At 46.1% G+C, this 22,490-nt stretch overlaps 1 protein-coding gene across 2 annotated transcripts in view; it reads right to left on the bottom strand.

Annotated features, from left to right (window-relative positions):
* The window catches only part of LOC126106820 (retinol-binding protein pinta-like), a 250,567-nt gene extending 231,044 nt beyond the window's left edge, over positions 1–19,523 (bottom strand). Inside the window, exon 1 of one of the 2 annotated variants that reach the window (XM_049913212.1) lies at positions 19,442–19,523. The gene's annotated coding sequence lies outside the window, so the exon portion shown is untranslated. The remainder of the gene's footprint in view (positions 1–19,441) is intronic. The other variant, XM_049913213.1, reaches the window with a different exon arrangement.
* Positions 19,524–22,490: the final 2,967 nt, after the last annotated feature.

Below are 22,490 nucleotides of genomic sequence, written 5' to 3'. Positions count from 1 at the left end.
AGTCCAGTTTGGTAAGGATACCACACAGCGCAGCAGTAGTCTAAAAGAGGACAGACAAGCGTAATATAAGAAGTCTCCTTAGTAGATCTGTTACATTTTCTAAGTGACCTGCCAATAAAACGCAGTCTTTGGTTAGCCTCCCCCACAACATTTTCTGTGTGTTCCTTCCAATTTAAGTTCTTCGTAATTGTAATACATAGGTATTTAGTTGAATTTACGGCTTTTAGATTAGACTGATTTATCGCTTAACCGAAGTTTAATGAGTTCCTTTTAGCACTCGTGTGGATGACCTCACACTTTTCGTTATTTAGCGTCAATTGCCACTTTTCGCACCATTCAGATATCTTTTCTAAATCATTTTGGAATTTGTTTTGATCCTCTGATGACTAGATTAGTCGATAAACGACAGCGTCACCTGCAAACAACCTAAGACGGCTGCTCACATTGTCTCTCAAATGGTTTATATAGATAAGGAACAGCAAAGGACCTATAACGCTACCTTGGGGAACGCCGGAAATCACTTCTGTTTTACTCGATGACTTTCCGTCAGTATCTACGAACTGTGACCTCTCTGACAGGAAGTCACCAATCCAGCCACATAACCGAGACGATATTCCATAAGTATGCAATTTCACTACAAGCCGCTTGTGTGGTACAGTGTCAAAAGCCTATCGGAAATCCAGAAATACGAAATCGATCTGAAATTCCTTGTCGTAGCACTCAACGCTTCGTGTGAGTAAAGAGCCAGTTGTGTTTCACAGGAACGATGTTTTCTAAATCCACATTCACAGTGTGCCAGTAGACAGTTTTCTTCGAGGTAATACATAAAGTTTTAACACAAGATATGTTCCAAAATCCTGCTGCATATCGACGTTAACAGTATGGGCCAGTAATTTAGTGGATTACTCCTACTACCTTTCTTGAATATTGGTGTGACCTATGCAAGTTTCCAGTCTCTGGGTACGGATGTTTCGTCAAGCGAACGGTTGTACTTGATTGTTAAGTATGGAGCTAATGCATGAGTATACTCCGAAGGAAACCTAATTGGTATACAGTATGGAGCAGGAGAGTTGCTTTTATTAAGTGATTTAAGTTGCTTTACTACTCCGAGGATATTTACTTCTACGTTACTCATGTTCGGTTTGACATGGTAGGTGCCTTGTTAGCAACAACTGAATGGTAAGCAGGATTATCTAGTACAATTGTTGACTGTTTTCCAAGATTTGGTATTAGTGAATCTTCCAACCACTTTCTAAATGTGACGTGATTCTTTTCTTCATGATAATCTCCCGCTTTCTTTGATTCAAAAAGCAGGAGACGTTTGGAAGAAAAGCCTGCGAGGTGCCTGCATTAATAAGACTAAGTCTAGCACTCTTGCCAGAAGGCATCGGCACTGTTCCTTTAGCTGTGTCGTTTGGTCAGGCCTGCTTGACAACGTGACAATAATTGACCCATGTTTCGTCAAGTTACACCACTTCGTCAGTATTTATGTTGCAGATGTCTCCTGAAAATCAGCATCGCTATGCAGCTGTGCCCTCCCTCTTCATAAACAGCTTACGGCCACAGAAATGCTCATAGTGAAAACCAAGGTTTTGTAAAACTGTGGACAAGGATGTGCGACTGCCTTGAAAAAGGTCATGATTCTTTAAGTGTGACCAGTAACTTCCTGAGCGTCGGATGTTCCTGAGATAGTAATCATAAACATGACGACGAATCGCGTCCTCTGCTAACGAACAGATACTGGTAATTCGCTTATCTATAAGACGTTTTTTCCCAGGGGTGTTAAGTTTGCATGATTCTTCAGCTTCGTTTTCTTTGTAAAGCATTTCCTTCCCAATCATCACAACAATTGAGCCGTGCGTGGATCGTGTTCCCGCCATCATGTATTTTACACCCTATTTTTAACGTACTTCCACCTCACTACGTTAATTTAAATTACTGCTGTCACTGAGTTGCTGCTTTGACTGTGAGCGGCGCTAGCTGCGCGTATCGATATATCCCCTCTCGTAGTATCTTTGTTCGCCTGCTATTACTTCCAGGTCGTTGTCTGACGTAAGCAAGGAGAGTTCGGGTTGGGATTTCGGGTCTGCCAGTCAGTTGGATCGCGTCTGGAGCGCAGTCCGGACCTGCCAGTCGGGGAGTTGCAATGCGGCACTATAGTTCAATTCTTTTATCTTGGCGGCTCGCGCATGCCCGCCCAGACGCGGGAGATTGCTGCGTTGCCAGTTGCAAACGACGCACGCGCCAAGAGAAGCAGCGCCGTAGTACAGTTCGCAAAACTTACGTTTAGGGTGGAGCGCGCAGTTTATGAAGTAAAGCCACCACGGCCTCATTAACCCTTTCGCTGCTACAAAGACGTGCTCCCTGCATTCCGCGCTGTGCACGATTTTGTCACTGCACTGCTCGCCTGTGCATACACATGGTGTTCCGACTGCTTTGACACTTATTAGCGCCCGGTGTAAATAAAACTTTTATTACAGTCGCAATAGACGGAATATTTCTCAATATTACATACGACACCTATGTGGTACTTAAATTAAATGAGATATTGTTATACAGTAAATTTTATATGAAATTTAGGTATCTTGTCCACATTTCACTCTCAACATTGTGGCAATTAAAATCGACCATACGGAAAGTATACTCTATGGACTTTTACCTTTGCAAACTCTTTAAAATTTCGTGCAATGGTTTACTACATTTAATGCTGCACAATAACTGCGTTGAACATCGAAATAAAATAAAGTCATTTATGGGGGGTAGGTATCAGTCAAGAAGATGTGTAAAAATCAAATTTTCTGGCCAAATAGGCTTTGCGAAATCGAATGATAAGAGTGTCAAAGCAGTGGGAACACCATGTGTCTGCACAGGCGAGCAGTGCAGTGATGACAAAATCGCGCGGAATGCGGGGAGCACGTGTCTGCAGCAGCGAAAGGGTTAATGAAGAGACAAATCACTAGAAATTTCAAAAAATTCGTGAAGTAAGACACTTCGATATTGTTTTTAAATAAAGAAAATATTAAGCATCACATAAGGTTTAAACTCATTACCTTTCACTTCATAGCCCAATACCTTAACCGTTACGCTAGTGCAGCTCGTTAGCCAATATCCCTCCATGAGGACTCTAACATGTCACGCAAAATACAGAGAAACACTGTTGACATGACTATGAATTACTTATGCTTTGTCGAAGTACAATAGGAAATAAACAATTGCCACTGATCTTTATTGTGAAAAAAGGTTCGTGAGATTGATACAAACACCTTTCCTTGCTATCGCCTGAATTAGGAGGCTTATTGTTTGCTTGGTTTAATTAATTAATAGAATATGAAGCAATTGGTATAAAGAATGCTTTTTCCAAAGTTTCTATAAAAGAAAGTCTGCTATCAAGACATTGCTTTTGTTCTATTACTTTATTTATGACTGAGCATTTCTAAAACTGAAGACACTCGTCCGTGCTCTGCACTGCAGTCGAGATCTGGCAACGTCGTTCTCTGTTCATTGGCTGACTGTGTTTTGTGACGTCAGATGCGCAGAACGCACCTAAACTCGGCCGCCAACATAAATGACGCGCACTCTAGTGCGATCGGGTTGGAGCAGCAGTGAGGTCTGCGTCGACACGGCTCGCCCGACCACTGCCGCCACGCATCACTTGAGCCGGGCCGCGGTCTTGGTGGATCGTCGGTCGGTCGTCCTACCGGATGACGTGTTTGGGCTCGCCGATCGTTCATGAATCGGTTGGGTGTGTGTGCATCGACTCCCGATTTGTCTTTGTGCGTGCTTAGTTACTGTTGTATATCATTCAGGTCTTCGTGCAAGTGTTTGTCAGTTATTTTAAATGTTGTCGGCATACCGGCTCTGAGAAGTCGGTCGTCTCATCGGGCGACATGTATGTGGTTCTCTGAGCACTTCTGGGCCCCTTCAATTACGATCTTGTGGAACTTGGCTCAGTCCTCTCCTGGTACAGGGATGTCGTTTAGCAAGTGGGTGTGTTTCCTCTGCATTGGTAGGTCCGACCTAGCATTTCCGCTGTCGTGTGTCTGGAAGTGAGTGGGAGACACACCAGCAGTTCAGTCGCGACAGTGCAACAGTCGCGGACGGAGCAGGAAGCTGTCAGTCGGTTGTTGCGGACGAAGCAAGTTATCTCCGCGCGGTGCAGTCGGCTGGGGCCGCTGGCAGCCCCTGCGCAGTGTCGCAGCGTGTGTGGAGCTGGATTCCGATGGATCAAGTGTACTTGGGCTCACCACCTGTCTCACCTAAGTGAACGAGGGCAGACCGACCTCCCTGGGGGCTTTCTGAGTGCCACCAGTGTTTAATTATCTGTTTTCAGCTACTTAAAATTTAAGGCTTATGGTTATTTTTCCTTTTTCTTAAAAATTTAACAAAATGAATGCTTAAATTTATCTTTCTATCTTAAACATTGCGGCCTTCTGCCTTTAAAAGATTATGCTAATATATTTTACAATTTTTAAACTTAATTGTGGCCTTCAGTCAGCTTGCATATGTTTGTTCTATCTGCTTTGCCTTGAGGCTTTCCACTTAGCCGTGATATTTTTTTAATTTATTTTATTTGCCTCTTTAATTGCATTTTATCTTGTTGATTTTTAAGATCTCTTGTTTTTAAACATTCTGATCTTCTGAAGCTTCCTGGCAGATTAGAACTGTGTGCCGGACCTTTGCCTTTCGCGGGAAAGTGCTCTACCAACTGAGCTACCCAAGCACGACTCACGCCCCGTCCTCACAGCTCTACTTCTGCCAGGACGGGGCGTGAGTCGTGCTTGGGCAGCTCAGTTGGTGGAGCACTTGCCCGCGAAAGGCAAACGTCCCAAGTTCGAGTCTCGGTCCGGCACACAGTTTTAATCTGCCAGGAAGTTTCATATCAGCGCACACTCCGCTGCAGAGTGAAAATCTCATTCAATCTTCTGCTTTTAAGCCTATGATAATATATTCTGAAATTCAGTTGAGGCCTTCAACCATTTGTATTGCACCTTTTGTTCTATCTACTTTGCTGTCATGTTTTTTTTTTAAATCATTTTATTGCTATCTAATTGGTTTTTTATGTTGTTGATATGTAAGATTTCTTATTTGGAGGCCTTCAGCCGTGAAAGAGTTGCATTCGGTAAAGGTCCGGCTATGTGCCGCTTTGGTTGTAAAAGTGTTATTAAATTACAATAAATTGCAATTAGAAGGTGAAACTGACCCCAGCCTCATTCGGCCTTTCCCAGAATCCTAATTACCTGTCCCGCCCAGCGGGTTTAGCGGGCGTATCAACAATTTTTGTGTTTATATTCAAAGCTACAACACTTCTGTCGAACACTTTGGTAACCGAGTGCATCGGGCCATTTTTTCAGCCTCGAATTAGGCACGTAAAGCGGAAACAGTTTCGCGTGACTGCCTTCGTATTGCAGTCCCCTGGCCAAGAGAGCGACGTCGAACTTTTCCACTAACAACTTTCGACGAACTTCCCGCTCACATTGTTCAGTACCACGCAACGAATAACAGTAACAATGAATAACAGGAACAAAAAAAAATGTTCAAATGTGTGTGAAATCTTATAGGACTTAACTGATAAGGTCATCAGTCCCCAAGCTTACACACTACTTAACCTAAATTATCCTAAGGACAAACACACACACCCATTCCCGAGGGAGGACTCGAACCTCCGCCGGGACCAGCCGCACAGTCCATGACTGCAGCGCCCTAGACCGCTCGCCTAATACCGCGCGGCAACAGAAACAACTCCTACAACTGTACAAACGAACACACAGAAAGTCACAGGACGCAACGACCACACACGACAGCAGGCTGACTGCAGCTGAAGCCCAATGCAAGCAGCGAAGTGTTGTGATGTGGGGGAATGGTTGGCAACTATGGGGATTTGCTGCAGCTTCAGGAAGCGTGGTATGGGCGGAAAGTGGCCCAGGTCTGCCACGTGGGGTGCCCCCCCCCCCCCACCGCCGCCCCCCCCCCCCGATTCCGTCCTCGCTGCCAATTCCAAGATAATTTTGGACAGACTATAATATTTTGAAATGCTCCCACACCGAGACTTGTACAATAGGTGTGGTAGCACACACTAAAGTACAATACAAATGCATAAAATAGTCATTCGTATTCTGACCCGTAACGAGACAATTGACCATTACAGGTTGTGTTCAAAAGGACCACCGGTATGGGCAGTACATGTTCCCATTCTGATACGTAACGACTGCTGCACACGTGCTACGATTTCGGCGGAGGTGTCTGAGCACGCTGCAGCAACATGTTGCATATCGTCACGTGTAGTTGGTATATGCTTGTAGACAGCGCCTTTCAGCTTTCCCCACAGAAAAAAGTCCACAGGCGTCAAATCAGGGGAACGGGCCGGACATGTGCTTTGCGTCTAATCCAGTGATTTGGAGACAGTTTGTGGAGACATACTACACTACTGGCCATTAACATTTGCTACATCACGAAAATGGCGTGCTACAGACGCGAAATTTAACCGGCAGGAAGAAGATGCTGTGATATGCAAATGATTAGCTTTTCAGAGCATTCACACAAGGTTGGCGTCGGTGGCGACACCTACAACGTGCCGACATGAGGAAAGTTTCCAACCAATTTTTCATACACAAACAGCAGTTGACCGGCGTTGCCTGGTGAAACGTTGTTGTGAGGCCTCCTGTAAAGAGGAGAAATGCGTACCATCACGTTTCCGACTTTGATAAAGGTCGGATTGTAGCCTATCGCGATTGCGGTTTATCGTATCGCGACATTGCTGCTCGCATTGGTCGAGATCCAATGACTGTCAGCAGAATATGGAATCGGTGGGTTCAGGAGGGTAATACGGAACGCTGTGCTGGATCACAACGGCCTCGTATCACTAGCAGTCGAGATGACAGGCATCTTATCCGCATGGCTGTAACGGATCGTGCAGCCACGTCTCGATCCCTGAGTCAACAGATGGGGACGTTTGCAAGACAACAAACATCTTTACGAAAAGTTCGACGACGTTTGCAGCAGCACGGGCTATCAGCTCGGAGACCACGGCTGCGGTTACCCTTGACGCTGCATCACAAACAGGAGCGCCTGCTATTGTATACTCAACGACGAACCTGGGTGCACGAATGGCAAAACGTCATTTTTTCGGATGAATCCAGGTTCTGTTTACAGCATCAGTATGGTCGCATCCGTGTTTGGCGGCATCACGCAGAACGCACGTTGGAAGCGTGTATTCGTCATCGCCATACTGGCGTATCACCCGGCGTGATGGTATGGGGTGCCACTGGTTACACGTCTCGGTCACCTCTTGTACGCATTGACGGCACTTTGAACAGTGGACGTTACATTTCAGATGTGTTATGACCCGTGATTCTACCCTTCATTCGATCCCTGCGAAATTCCTACATTTCAGCAGGATAATGCACGACCGCATGTTGCAGGTCCTGTACGAGCCTTTCTAGATTCAGAAAATGTTAGACTGCTGCCCTGGCCAGCACATTCTCCTGATCTCTCACCAACTGAAAACGTCTGATCAATGGTGGCCGAGCAGCTGGCTCGTCAGAATACGCCAGTCACTAATCTTGATGAACTGTGGTATCGTGTTGAAGCTGCATGGGCAGCTGTACCTTTACACGCCATCCAAGCTCTGTTTGACTCAATGCCCAGGCGTATCAAGGCGGTTATTACGGCCAGAGGTGGTTGTTCTGGGTACTGATTTCTCAGGATCTATGCACCCAATTTGAGTGAAAATGTAATCACATATCAGTCCTAGTATAATATATTTGTCCAATGAATACCCGTTTATCATCTGCATTTCTTTTTGGTATAGCAATTTCAATGGCCAGTATTATATGATACTTCGTGCTCTACAGGTTAGACAGCCTTCGTCTTATTATCAAGGTTTCCTCCTAGTCTGCAGAGAACACCTGATAACATCCGTGGAAGATGATCTGTTAGCAGCCTGCGACACTTGTGCGCGTTCAGAGTTCCATCTATGAAAAACGAGCCTATGACCTGATTGTTCACTACCCACTCGACACCTTTACACTCCATGCAAGCTGCCGTTCCACGTGACGAAGCCTATGAGTATTGTCAACAGACCAGCAGTGCATGTTTCGGCGGCTTACATGGCAATGATTGGTAAATGTGACTTCATTACAAATGTGTGAATTCCTAAGGGACCAAACTGCTGAGGTCATCGGTCCCTAGACTTACACACTACTTAAACTAAGTTATGCTAGGAACAACACACACACACACACACACCCATGCCCGAGGGAGGACGCGAACCTCCGGCGGTAGGGACCGCGCAATCCGTGACATGGCGCCTTGACATGGCGGCCACTCCGCGCGGCGACTTCATTACACGGTACATCTGGAGTATCTTGTCTTACTGGCCATGTCCAGAAGTTAACACGGTTCTCATAATCGTTTCCATGCAGCTCTTGATGGAGTGAAATGTCACAGGAATGGAACCTGTGTCGACAGAGAATGCGTAGGGCACTTGCCTGACTCATGCCACTTCCTCGTGCGATTGCGCAGCTGACGTGCGGATCAGCTGCAAGAGCAGCAAGAAAATTAATTTCCGTCCCTTCTGTCGCCAGCTTCTTTCCTTCTTTATTTGAAAGACATCATGTTTACGCCAGTGACTGTCAGACTTTTTATTTCCACTATTACATTTTCGATATTAGGCCATTATCAAGTGCAGATGTTTTGGCTTTAAGCCATGTCAACTTTGTACACGCTGACACATTTATATGTCGTTGTCATTTGCTGTTATATACAGGGCTATTACAAATGATTGAAGCGATTTCATAAATTCACTGTAGCCGCATTCATTGACATATGGTCACGACACACTACAGATACGTAGAAAAACTCAAAGTTTTGTTCGGCTGAAGCCGCACTTCAGGTTTCTGCCGCCAGAGCGCTCGAGAGCGCAGTGAGACAAAATGGCGACAGGAACCGAGAAAGCGTATGTTGTGCTTGAAATGCACTCACATCAGTCAGTCATAACAGTGCAACGACACTTCAGGACGAAGTTCAACAAAGATCCACAAACTGATAACTCCATTCGGCGATGGTATGCGCAGTTTAAAGCTTCTGGATGCCTCTGTAAAGGGAAATCAACGGGTCGGCCTGCAGCGAGCGAAGAAACGGTTGAACGCGTGCGGGCAAGTTTCACGTGTAGCCCGCGGAAGTCGACGAATAAAGCAAGCAGGGAGCTAAACGTACCACAGCCGACGGTTTGGAAAATCTTACGGAAAAAGCTAAAGCAGAATGCCAGTTCGGCGTTTCTTAAACAGGAGATTGGAAAACCGATGGATCGGTCGTGTTGGAGATCATGATCAGCATTCATGTAATGGCCTCCACGCTCTCCCGACTTAACCCCATGCGATTTCTTTCTGTGGGGTTATGTGAAAGATTCAGTGTTTAAACCTGCTCTACCAAGAAACGTGCCAGAACTGCGAGCTCGCATCAACGATGCTTTCGAACTCATTGATGGGGACATGCTGCGCCGAGTGTGGGAGGAACTTGGTTATCGGCTTGATGTCTGCCGAATCACTAAAGGGGCACATATCGAATATTTGTGAAAGCCTAAAAAACTTTTTGAGTTTTTGTATGTGTGTGCAAAGCATTGTGAAAATATCTCAAAGAATCGCTTCAATCATTTGTAATAACCCTGTACATTCGTAACGCTGCTAAGTAGTGCGAGCATTACGAACGCATATAACAGCAAATAACAACGACATATAAATATGTCAGCGTGTATAAGGCTGACATGGCTTAAAGCCAAAACATCTGCACTTGATAATGACCTAAGATCGAAATTGTGATAGTGAAAATAAAATGTCTAACAGTCACTGGCGTAAACATGATGTCCTTCAAAAAATTTTACATGACTGTGAATCCCAGTTATGAAAAGTTAATTAGTTGTTTCCTTCTATTACGTTGCCTCGGTGTTACAATGCCACTTTCACCTAACTGGTTGAAGAAGCTGATAAATAACTGCCGAGATGGTTGACATCTATTGGGATATCTTGCCACATACACCATACTAAAACGAACTGCATTCTTCCTACATTTTCCATATACCATGAACATGTCGGCTTTTTCTGCATTCGTAAATCCCATCGTCCGCTAACGAAACTGGCAGTGCAATCAAGGAACACACAAGCATACTGTAAGCAAACATAACAACATCGTTCCTAGCAAGTACGCAGATTGAATGGCCCAAACCAGTGTGAGTGTGAAAAACTTTGCACAACTGGATCTCTCGTAAACGACTCGAATTAGTATTCTGCCGCAAACATCACTGTCATTCTGGACTGGATCGCCAAAGAAACTGGTACAGTAATGCGTATTCAAATACAGAGATATGTAAACAGGTAGAATACAGTGCTGTGGTCGGAAACCCCTATATAAGACAACACGTGTCTGGCGCAGTTTTGGATCGGTTACTGCTGCTACAATGGCAGCGCCGGCCGCTGTGGCCGAGCCGTTCTAGGCGCTTCGGTCTGGAACCGCGCGACCGCTACGGTCGCAGATTCGAATCCTGCCTCGGGCATGGATGTGTGTGATGTCCTTATGTTAGTTAGGTTTAAGTAGTTCTAAGTTCTAGGGGACTAATGACCTCAGATGTTAAGTCCCATAGTGCTCAGACCAATTTGAACAATGGCAGCTTATCATGATTCAAGAGAGTTTGAACGTGGTGTTATAGTCGACGCACGAGCGATGGGACACGCCACGTCCGAGGTAGCGCTGAAGTGGGGATTTTCCCGTACGACCATTTCACGAGTGTACCCTGAATATCAGGATTACGGTAAAACATCAAATCTTCGACGTCGCTGCGGCCGGAAAAGGATCCTGCAAGAACGAGACCAACGTCAACTGAAGAGAAAAGCTCAACATGACAGAAGTGCAACCCTTCCGCAAATTGCTGCAGGGCCATTTACAAGTGTCAGCGTGCGAAGCACTCAACGACGTCGCTGGCGGCGCTGCGTTCCTGTGTATCGCAGTTTGAAGGCTATTGATATTGACTTGGCTGGGCAGTTTAATAAACAGCAATTGATTGGAGGTCCAAATGTTTTTCGTGGACTGCATCTGAACTTTACGTGTGATGTACAAGCAGTCTTTGGAGGTAGTACCTGGCTGACACTTGCTGTTGTGTGGGGCAATCATGCAGATTGTGGTGGCCTTGAAGCATTTCCAGATGCAAACATTTTGGCTTGGAAGACATGGAGTATAGCAGAACTACAGGACTCTTGGCTAAACAGCCTTATGGTACACTTGTTCCAAGCATGCCATTTGTTTTGAGTACGAGAAAGAAGAAGAAATTAAATGCTGATGAGTACCTTTTTATATGGGCTAAAGTCGGCAATGGCAATTGTAAAATAAAGATCAACGGTGATTGTATGCTGTATTATAGACAATAATACGGCTTTAGGAGCCGAAGTACCACTCGTGCACTCTTGATGACTGCACGACACGAAGCTTTATGCCTCGCTTGCGCCCGTCAACACTGGCATTGGGCTGTTAACGATTGGAACTGGTCGGACGAGTCTCGTTTCAAATTGTATCGAGCCAACGAACGTGTATGGGTATGGAGACAACCTCATGAATCCATGGACCCTGGATGTCTGATTTTTCAATCTGGTGGAGGTTCTGTAATGATGTGGGACGTGTGCAGTCGGAGTGATATGGGACCCCTGGTACGTCTAGATATGACTCTGACATGTAACACGTACCTCAGCACTCTGTTTGATCATCTGCATCCTTCCATGTCCACTGTGCATTACGACGGACTTGGGAAATTCCAGTAGGACAATGCGACACATCACACGCCCAGGATTGTTACAGAGTGGCTCCAGGAACGCTCTTCTGAGCTTCAACACTTCCGCTGGCCACCAGGCTCCCCAGACATGAACATTCTTGAGCATATCTGGGATGCCTTGGAACGTGCTGTTCGGAAGAGATCTCCACCCCCTCGTACTCTTACGGATTTATGAGCAGCCCTGCAGGATTCATGGTGTCAATTCCTCCAGCACTGCTTCAGACATTAGACGAGTCCACGCCACGTCGTGTTGCGGCACTTCTGCGAGCTTGCGGGTCCCCCAAACGATATTAGTAAAGTGTAGCAGTTTCTTTAGTGCTTCAGTGTAATTTACACTACTTTTAGTCTGTTAATGTCAATAGGCATTGTTCCATTTTTTAAAAATTTATATTTTCACAAAAATACACTTTATATATTCTGGTTCGCCCTGTACACGCCGCAAGCCTTTATAGGACAGAGTCACTGTCAGACTGAAGCTTCTAGACATGCAGCAAAACGCGACCTGGCGTCTGCGGTCCGAGACCCGTAGTGTCACAGCTATACACTGCCACTAAGTTCATTAAGAACGAGTAGTCAGCCATGCAATGGCAACGTAATTACTATGAAGATCTACGCTGCATTCTCTCAAGAAGCAGGCCACAACGCAACACAACGCGAATCACAACAGGCTGCAGCCTCCAGCGCGTGAAAGACAAGGCGGGAGCGTCTTCCGCAGAAGCACCTGCAACAGCTTTATCAGTGGAAGCCTTAATTCCCTTCAGTAATATACGACCTGTCAGTTTCGAGGTCTCCGCAAGTTAGTTACACGCTCCACTGATCTTCTGAACGATTTTCATATCGGACGTTCGAGGATTAGTTTCAGTGGATGGCAACAAGTTGGCCGGTTACAAGTTCCTAAATTTAATATCATCATCATAATCATCATCATCATCATTTAAGACTGATTATGCCTTTCAGGGTTGAGTCTAGAGCATAGCCCCCTTATAAAATTCCTCCCCTATTCAGTGCTAACATTGGTGCCTCTTGTAATGTTAAGCCTATTACTTCAAAATCATTCTTAACAGAAAACCAGGTACCTTCTCCTTGGGTAACCTCGCGTCTCCCATGCGTGTAACATGACCCCACCATCTAAGCCTGTTCGCCCTGACTGCTATCTATAGAGTTCATTCCCAGTTTTTCTTTGATTTCCTCATTGTGGACACCCTCCTGCCATTGTTCCCATCTACTAGTTCCTGCAGTCATCCTAGCTACTTTCACATCCGTAACCTCAACCTTGTTGATAAGGTAACCTGAATCCACCCAGCTTTCGCTCCCGAAAGATTGAACGGTGAACAGATAACTTAGTCTTGGTACTGACTTCCTTGACGCTGCGTCACAGACAGGAGCGCCTGCGATGGTGTACTCAACGACGAACCTGGGTGCACGAATGGCAAAACGTCATGTTTACGGATGAATGTTTTCAGCATCGTGATGGTCGCATCCGTGTTTGGCGACATCGCGGTGAACGCCGATTGGAAGCGTGATACTGGCGTATCACCCGGCGTGATGGTATGGGGTGCCATTGGTTACACGTCTCTGTCACCTCTTGTTCGCATTGACGGCACTTTGAACAGTGGATGTTACATTTCAGATGTGTTACGACCCGTGGCTCTACCCTTCATTCGATCCCTGCGAAACCCTACATTTCAGCAGGATAATGCACGACCGCATGTTGCAGGTCGTGTACGGGCCTTTCTGGATGCAGAAAATGTTCGACTGCTGTCCTGGCCAGCACATTCTCCAGATCTCTCACAAAGTGAAAACGTCTGGTCAATGGCTCGTCACAATACGCCAGTCACTACTCTTGGTGAACTGTGGTATCGTATTGAAGCTGCACGGGCAGCTGTACCTGTACACGCCATCCTAGCTCTGTTTGACTCAATGCCCAGACGTATCAAGGCCGTTATTACAGCCAGAGGTGGTTGTTCTGGGTACTGATTTCTCAGGATCAATGCACCCAAATTGCGTGAAAATGTAAAAACATGTCAGTTCTAGTATAATATATTTGTCCAATCAATACCCGTTTATCATGTGCATTTCTTCTTGGTGTAGCAGTTTTAATGGCCAGTAGTGTAATTGTTTTTAGCAGTCAACTATAAACGTATAATTTCCCCGTAAGTCATTGCCACCCCCGATCCAGTCATTTATCTAAATTAAAATATTCCAGAAGTTTTTCAGAATATAGTCATGTGCTCTTTAGTAATCAGACGACCAGCTGTGCAGCTGTGTCACTAGGTAAAGGCAGTTTTTCTAGTAATTTAGATCTCAGACAAATGTTATCCAGTATTAGTAGATAGGCCAGCATTGCAATAAGCTGTGCCGTTTACGAGCTGATATATAGACAGCGTTATCCGGCGACACCATCACGAGGTAGGAATTTTTCGGATTATTTCTCACGGACAGTTTCAGATTGATTTCACACGGCCGTGGCATAGTTACGTGAAAATTTGTCAGTTTTTCATGAGTTAAGATTTATCAATTTTCATACGTCAGAATTTAACAATCAAAAAAATGGTTCAAATGGCTCTGAGGACTATGCGACTTAACTTCTGAGGTCATCAGTCGCCTAGAACTTAGAACTAATTAAACCTAACTAACCTAAGGACATCACACACATCCATGTCCGAGGCAGGATTCGAACCTGCGACTGTAGAGGTCGCTTAGTTCCAGACTGTAGCGCCTATAACCGCACGGCCACACCGGCCGACATTTAACTATCCAAATGTAATTATTTTTAATTTTTGTTTTCTGGTGGGGAAGGTTACACATCGTTATTTTATATTCTTTTATTTATACGCGAAGTTTACAAGCTTTACCAGCACTGTCATCGATAGTAGTTCCATTGCTATCGCGCAGAGAAGGCATTGATTGTTTCTTGTCGCTTGCGTGCTTTACGACTTGAATGTCTTTGGATTTTATGCTAGGGTTCAAGAGAGAGTTTCGTCGTGGAAACTACACTCCTGGAAATGGAAAAAAGAACACATTGACACCGGTGTGTCAGACCCACCATACTTGCTCCGGACACTGCGAGAGGGCTGTACAAGCAATGATCACACGCACGGCACAGTGGACACACCAGGAACCGCGGTGTTGGCCGTCGAATGGCGCTAGCTGCGCAGCATTTGTGCACTGCCGCCGTCAGTGTCAGCCAGTTTGCCGTGGCATACGGAGCTCCATCGCAGTCTTTAACACTGGTAGCATGCCGCGAGAGCGTGGACGTGAACCGTATGTGCAGTTGACGGACTTTGAGCGAGGGCGTATAGTGGGCATGCGGGAGGCAGGGTGGACGTACCGCCGAATTGCTCAACACGTGGGGCGTGAGGTCTCCACAGTACATCGATGTTGTCGCCAGTGGTCGGCGGAAGGTGCACGTGCCCGTCGACCTGGGACCGGACCGCAGCGACGCACGGATGCACGCCAAGACCGTAGGATCCTACGCAGTGCCGTAGGGGACCGCACCGCCACTTCCCAGCAAATTAGGGACACTGTTGCTCCTGGGGTATCGGCGAGGACCATTCGCAACCGTCTCCATGAAGCTGGGCTACGGTCCCGCACACCGTTAGGCCGTCTTCTGCTCACGCCCCAACATCGTGCAGCCCGCCTCCAGTGGTGTCGCGACAGGCGTGAATGGAGGGACGAATGGAGACGTGTCGTCTTCAGCGATGAGAGTCGCTTCTGCCTTGGTGCCAATGATGGTCGTATGCGTGTTTGGCGCCGTGCAGGTGAGCGCCACAATCAGGACTGCATACGACCGAGGCACACAGGCCCAACACCCGGCATCATGGTGTGGGGAGCGATCTCCTACACTGGCCGTACACCACTGGTGATCGTCGAGGGGACACTGAATAGTGCATGGTACATCCAAACCGTCATCGAACCCATCGTTCTGCCATTCCTAGACCGGCAAGGGAACTTGCTGTTCCAACAAGACAATGCACGTCCGCATGTATCCCGTGCCACCCAACGTGCTCTAGAAGGTGTAAGTCAACTACCCTGGCCAGCAAGATCTCCGGATCTGTCCCCCATTGAGCATGTTTGGGACTGGATGAAGCGTCGTCTCACGCGGTCTGCACGTCCAGCACGAACGCTGGTCCAACTGAGGCGCCAGGTGGAAATGGCATGGCAAGCCGTTCCACAGGACTACATCCAACATCTTTACGATCGTCTCCATGGGAGAATAACAGCCTGCATTGCTGCGAAAGGTGGATATACACTGTACTAGTGCCGACATTGTGCATGCTCTGTTGCCTGTGTCTATGTGCCTGTGGTTCTGTCAGTGTGATCATGTGAAGTATCTGACCCCAGGAATGTGTCAATAAAGTTTCCCCTTCCTGGGACAATGAATTCACGGTGTTCTTATTTCAATTTCCAGGAGTGTATTATGAGCATCTCGCAGCGAAGTCTGCACTGAGTTTCGAACTTCTGTAAAAGATCGCCAATCTTGGAGATTGTGTGTTCCTTTAAATTTACTGAACTACTTTGCTAAATTACTAGTCTCAGCATCACCTACGTCGCTTCGTTATGAATATTCACTCTGTATAACGCCCACCCGTTTGTATTGATAACCAAGAAAATAGCGCATATTTTAAAGTTTTGTTTATCTCATTCCAGGTCTCATTATGATGAGTGTGCAAAAAGGCTCCGGCCAGTGTGGCCACGCGGTTCTAGGCCCTTCAGTCTGGAACCGCGGGACCGCTACGGTCGCAGGTTCGAATCCTGCCTCGGGCATGGATGTGTGTGATGTCCTTAGGTTAGTTAGGTTTAAGTAGTTCTAAGTTATAGGGGACTGATGACCTCAGAAGTTAAGTCCCACAGTACTCAGAGCCATTTGAACCATTTTGTTGAAAAACGGCGACTAGTCAACAGAGGCCATTTTGGGTCTTGCAATATCCGTACAGCATACGGCGGCAACACACCACAGCATTCTGCGGCGGTATCGATATTTCAAGGATGCTGGTTGCCTCCGGATGCGAAAAATTTCGGATGACCGCGTGCTGCAGTTTAAGGAGTGGACAGTGTCCGCGAGGCGTGCCTTCGTAGCACGAATCAGTCGACACGCCGTGCCAGTCGCGAACTGGCCATTTCACAGCCAGCTGCGCGGAACTTCCTCCGCAAGTGATTACATCAGAGACCGTTTCGCATACAGATGCTGCAACTTTTACGCCCACGCGACCGCACCATCACATGCGAATTTTGTGAATCCCCTCCGACTTGTGTTCAGTGATGAGGCGACGTTTCGCATAAAGGGCAAATTAATCGTCACAAAGTCTGCATGAGCGACGGCAAAACTGGACGTTAACAGTGAACAATAAAAGAAATTTCCCAAAGCGGAACGGCTTCCGCGCTGTATCGCGCAGCAAAGTGTATGGGAAAATTGTTGTAGATACATCACATATACACATGTTGCAAGACTAGTTGTTTTCTAAACTGACAGAGAACATTCCAAATTTCGTTGTTGTTGGGTTGTTTTTGGGGAAGGACACCAGACAGCGAGGTCATCGGTCTCATCGGATTAGGGGAGGACGGGGAAGGAAATCGGCCGTGCCCTTTGAAAGGAACCATCCCGGCATTTACCTGGAGCCAAATTTCGTATTCCAACAAGACGGATCTCTGCCTCATTGGTTACAGGGCAGTGGGTCGCCATTTGAAAGAAGGATTTCCATACACGTGCACTGGGAGCCGCGTCCATATTGATTTGGCACTCTTTAGGATACCCTTAAGGCGCTTTGCGATATATTTCTTTGGGGATATGTGAAAGACAATGTGTACGTACTGCCTACGCTGGCAACAGTAACTGAACTGCACCGTCGTATCGATGCCATGCTTCCGAACGCTGACAGGGGCATGTTCGAACGATTATGGGTCGAAGCTGACTACTGTATGAATTCTGTCGTGTAACACGAGGAGGACACATTAGTACTGGCGTGTAAGGAACTTTAACCCTGTGGCGCATAGCGTCCACTACAGTGGACAGCTGTTAATGGTCGCTTCTTTGGCATTTTCAATCAGTCCTGAGGCTGCAAATGCACACAGTTCACTGCAGTGGGCACTCCCTACTGGTGTTGTGTCCTGCATGCATTTCCAGACTCATGATTGATTGAAAACGCCAGAAGATTGACCATTATAAGGTGTCCACTGCAGTGAAATTCATGCACCACAGGGTGCATCACTAGTTTTATGTAATACTTTGTAAAATACTTTCATCCAGAACTCGAAGAATTATTTGTCAATTTTCAAAGGGCACCAATAATTCCTTCAAAAACGTTATTAAGTATTCCTTTTGCTACCTTCTCGCTTGAAAGTAGTGTCTTGAAAGGAGGATATAAGATGAACACCAACAAAAGAAAAACGAGGATAGTGGAATGTAGTTGAATTAAGTCGGGTGATGCTGAGGGAATCAGGAAATGAGACGCTTAAAGTAGTAAAGGAGTTTTGCTAATTGGGGGGAAAAATAACTGATTATGGTCGAAGTAGAGAGGATATAAAATGTAGACTGGCAATGGCAAGGAAAGCGTTTCTAAAGAAGAGAAATTTGTTAACTTCGAGTATAAATTTAAGTGTCAGGATGTCGTTTCTGAAAGTATTTGTATGGAGTGTAGCCATGTATGGAAGTGAAACATGGACGATAATTAGCTTGGACAAGAAGAGAATAGAAGCTTTCGAAATGTGGTGCAACAGAAGAATGCTGAAGATTAGATGGGTAGATCACATAACTAATGAGGAGGTATTGAATAAGATTGGGGAGAAGAGAAGTTTGTGGCACAACTTGACTAGAAGAAGGGATCGGTTGCTAGGACATGTTCTGAGGCATCAAGGGATCACCAATTTAGTATTGGAGGGCAGCGTGGAGGGTAAAAATCGTAGAGGGAGACCAAGAGATGAAATCACTAAACAGATTCAGAAGGATGTAGGCTGCAGTAGGTACTGGGAGATGAAGAAGCTTGCACAGGATAGAGTAGTATGGAGAGCTGCATCAAACCAGTCTCAGGACTGAAGACCACAACAACAACAACAACCTTCTCCCTAATGAGATTTTTTGTTACATATCGTCTTCTCGAGGAATGGTAAGTTCACATACATTAAAAATTTGTTGGCCAGGAGCCCCAACTGGGGAACTTCTGCTGCAGAGTGCAAGTCTTATTTCACTCGATGCCATATTGGGCGACTTGCGTGCCGGTGATGAAGATAAAATGATGAGAAGGATAACGCAACACCCAGTCCAGGAATGGAGATAATGTCCAACCCCTCCGCGAACTGAACCCGGGCCCACTGTATGGTATGCAAGCACGTTATCACTCAGTTAAGCAGCAGAACATTCACATACATAAGTAGTCACCCACACAAGATAGCGAAAGGAATGAGGAAGGACATGCGTGGGATATTGAAGAACGTTATATCTGCCAACTGTGTAGCTACAGGGAGAACTGAAATTAGAATGTAGTATCGATAACTAAGAGTAATTTCCTCGAATGGATCACCGCTTCGTTCCATACAAACAGAAAATTCCCTCCAGCCGTCAAAAGAGAGGGTGCGGCGGTGTGCGTGGCTGAGCTGACTGCAGTTTGGCTAGGTAGCCGCGAGGACACTCACCGCTGCAGCAGCTGCCTCTCGCGCACGTCTGAACAGCTGGGCGGTCGGTAGCCGACTGGCGTGCTGCGCCAGCGTCGCGCTCCATTGGTGCCTCACTAGCGCCGCCAGCGGCCGGACTCGCAACTAGCGGCTGACCCCCCTCTGCTCCAGCGCCGTGAACAATAGTGAAGGCTGACGGATGGGTCGCGGAGACAGGACTTTTCCATAGTCACTCTAAAGACTCCATAACAAAAAACAATCTTTCTCAAAAATTTATGTATCTCTGGACAACGAAAAAAGTTCTAGATAGTTGTGTAACGTACTGCCATGACTGCATTCGTGATTTCCTGTCAGAGTTCGTAGTAATTGACGGAAAGTCATAAAGCAGAAGTAATTTTTAGCATTTCCCAAGGTATGTTAAAGGCTCTCTGCTGTTCATTATCTCTATAAACGATTTAGGAAACGTCTAAGGTTGTTTGAAAATGCTCCTGTCGTTTATCGTTCAATAAAGTCATCAGAAGAACAAAACAAATTGCAAAACGATTTAGAAAAGATATCTGTTTGGTGCGAAAATTGGCAATTTATCCTAAATAATGAGAACTGTATGGTCATCCACATAAGTGCTAAAAGGAATCCGTTAAATTTCGATTACACGATAAAACAGTCAAATCTAAAGGTGAAAATTCAACTAAATATCTAGGAATTACAATTACTAACAACTTCAGTTGGAAAGAACACACTGAAAATGTTGTGGGGACGGCAAACCAAATACTGCGTTTTACATCTACGTCTACATCCGTACTCCGCTAGCCACCCGACGGTGTGTGGCGGAGAGTACCCTGAGTACCTCTATCGGCTCTCTCTTCTATTCCAGTCTCGTATTGTTCGTGGAAAGAAGGATTGTCGGTATGCCTCTGTGTGGGCTCTAATCTCTCTGATTTCATCCTCATATCTCTTCGCGAGATATACGTAGGAGGGAGCAATATACTGCTTGACTCCTCGGTGAAGGTATGTTCTCGAAACTTCAACAAAAGCCCGTAACGAGCTACTGAGCGTCTCTCCTGCAGAGTCTTCCACTGGAGTTTATCTATCATCTCCGTAACGCTTTTGCGATTACTAAATGATCCTGTAACGAAGCGCGCTGCTCTCCGTTGGATCTTCTCTATCTCTTCTATCAACCCTATCTGGTACGGATCCCACACTGCTGAGCAGTATTCAAGCAGTGGGCGAACAAGCGTACTGTTTTCGGATTGCATTTCCTTAGGATTCTTCCAATGAATCTCAGTCTGGCATCTGCTTTACCGACGATCAACTTTATATGATCATTCCATTTTAAATCACTCCTAATGCCTACTCGCAGATAATTTATTAAATTAACTGCTTCCAGTTGCTGACCTGCTATATTGTAGCTAAATGATAAAGGATCGTTCTTTCTATGTATTCGCAGCACATTACACTTGTCTACATTGAGATTCAGTTGCCATTCCCTGCACCATGCGTCAGTTCGTTGCAGATCCTCCTGCATTTCAGTACAATTTTCCATTGTTACAAACTCTCGATGTACTACAGCATCATCATCCGCAAGAAGCCTCAGTGAACTTTTGATGTTATCCAAAAGGTCATTACAAGGTCATATATACAGGGTGAGGCACCTAACGTTACCCGCTGGATATATTTCGTAAACCACATCAAATACTGACGAACCGATTCCACAGACCGAACGTGAGGAGAGGGGCTAGTGTAATTGTTTAATACAAACCATACAAAAATCACGGAAGCATGTTTTTTAACAGAAACCTACGTTTTTTAACCATACAAATACGTGATCAGTGCCGTTTGTTGCATTGTAAAATGTGAATTACATCCGGAGATATTGTAACCTAAAGTTGACGCTTGAAACCTCCGACGTTCAGTTACGTGTTGTAACAAACACGGGTTACGGTCGGCGAGCAGCATCTGCAGGGACATGTTTACGATGACGACCGTGTTTACGAGTGTGGCTGTAGTGCACTCTTGTGGTTTGGTCTAGCTGTCGCAGTGTCCGCATGTAGCGCTTGCTGCTATTGTTATTCTGCATTCGTCTCCGCACGCAGACCAACTGTAGTACACCGTGTTACCAGACGTATGATAGTGTAGTGCCGTAGGAACTGTGACCATGGTGTATTCGAACTCTGAAAAGGCGGAGATGATACTCATCTATGGTGAGTGTTGACGAAATGCAGCTGAAGCCTGCAGGGTGTATGCAGAACGGTACCCGGACAGAGAGCATCCAACGTGCCGCACATTGCAAAACATCTACCACCAACTGTATGCAACAGGTATGGTCGTAGCACGCAAACGGGTCCGTAACAGGCCCGTCACAGGAGAAGCGGGTGTAGTTGGTGTGTTAGCTGCTGTTGCCATGAACCCACACATGAGTACACGGGACATTGCGAGAGCCGGTGGACTGAGTCAAAGTAGTGTCATGCGCATACTGCATCGTCACCGCTTTCACCCGTTTCATGTGTCGCTACATCAGCAATTACATGGTGATGACTTTAATCATCGAGTGCAATTCTGTCAATGGGCATTAACAGAGAATGCGTTGCAGTTCTACCTGTTTACCGATGAAGCGGCTTTCACAAACCACGGGGCAGTGAATCTACGGAACATGCATTACTGTTCCGTGAACAATCCTCGCTGGCTCAGACAGGTAGAGCGACAGCGACCGTGGACTGTAAATGTATGGTGCGGAATCATTGGCGACCACCTCATTGGTCCTCACTTGATTGCAGGAGCCCAAACAGCTGCAACTTACATCGCGTTTCTACAGAATGATCTGCCAACGTTGCTGTAAAATGTCCCACTGCAAACGCGTCGACGTATGTGGTATCAACATGATGGTGCACCTGCACATTCCGCAATTAACACTAGGCTGACCCTTGACAGGATGTTCGACGGGCGTTTCATAGAACGTGGAGGACGCATAAATTGGCCAGCCCGTTCTCCTGATCTTACCCCTCTGGAGTTCTTTCTGTGGGGTATGTTAAAGGAGAATATGTACCGTGATGTGCCTACAACCCCAGAGCAT

This window comes from Schistocerca cancellata, chromosome 10, assembly GCF_023864275.1.
Source record: "Schistocerca cancellata isolate TAMUIC-IGC-003103 chromosome 10, iqSchCanc2.1, whole genome shotgun sequence".
NCBI classification, from domain to species: Eukaryota; Metazoa; Arthropoda; class Insecta; order Orthoptera; family Acrididae; genus Schistocerca; species Schistocerca cancellata.
Note: the sequence above shows the minus strand (reverse complement) of the source record. Positions and strands in the feature narration are given on the sequence as shown.